The 256-nt window shown below is 59.0% G+C and overlaps 1 protein-coding gene across 1 annotated transcript in view; it reads right to left on the minus strand.

The window, feature by feature from the left end:
- LOC104276068 (probable E3 ubiquitin-protein ligase MID2) overlaps positions 1-256 on the minus strand; it is a gene marked incomplete at its 5' end in the record, with an annotated part of 6,414 nt that overhangs the window by 2,285 nt on the left and 3,873 nt on the right. The gene's annotated exons all lie outside the window — the stretch shown is intronic.

Genomic DNA, 256 nt, shown 5'->3' on the forward strand with positions numbered 1-256 from the left:
ACTAAATCGAGCAGCGTGCTGGTACCTCTGACACTCAGTTAAAACACCGAAAGAATGAACCCTTCAGCTCCCCACAACTGCGACCCTCTGCGAGCACGAGCACACGATTGTCCTGGGAATTCCATACGCCAGACCCCAAAAAGCCTGGTGATGTAAAGCGACCGGGAAGATGGATCCTCGCGAGCTCCTAAAATTCCCTGCTGCCCCAGGGACCTGCAGGGGTGGGCGCAGCAAGGTGGGGGCGCGCTGCGCCCGC

Source organism: Apaloderma vittatum, unplaced genomic scaffold (assembly GCF_000703405.1).
Source record: "Apaloderma vittatum isolate BGI_N311 unplaced genomic scaffold, ASM70340v1 scaffold26216, whole genome shotgun sequence".
NCBI lineage: Eukaryota > Metazoa > Chordata > Aves > Trogoniformes > Trogonidae > Apaloderma > Apaloderma vittatum.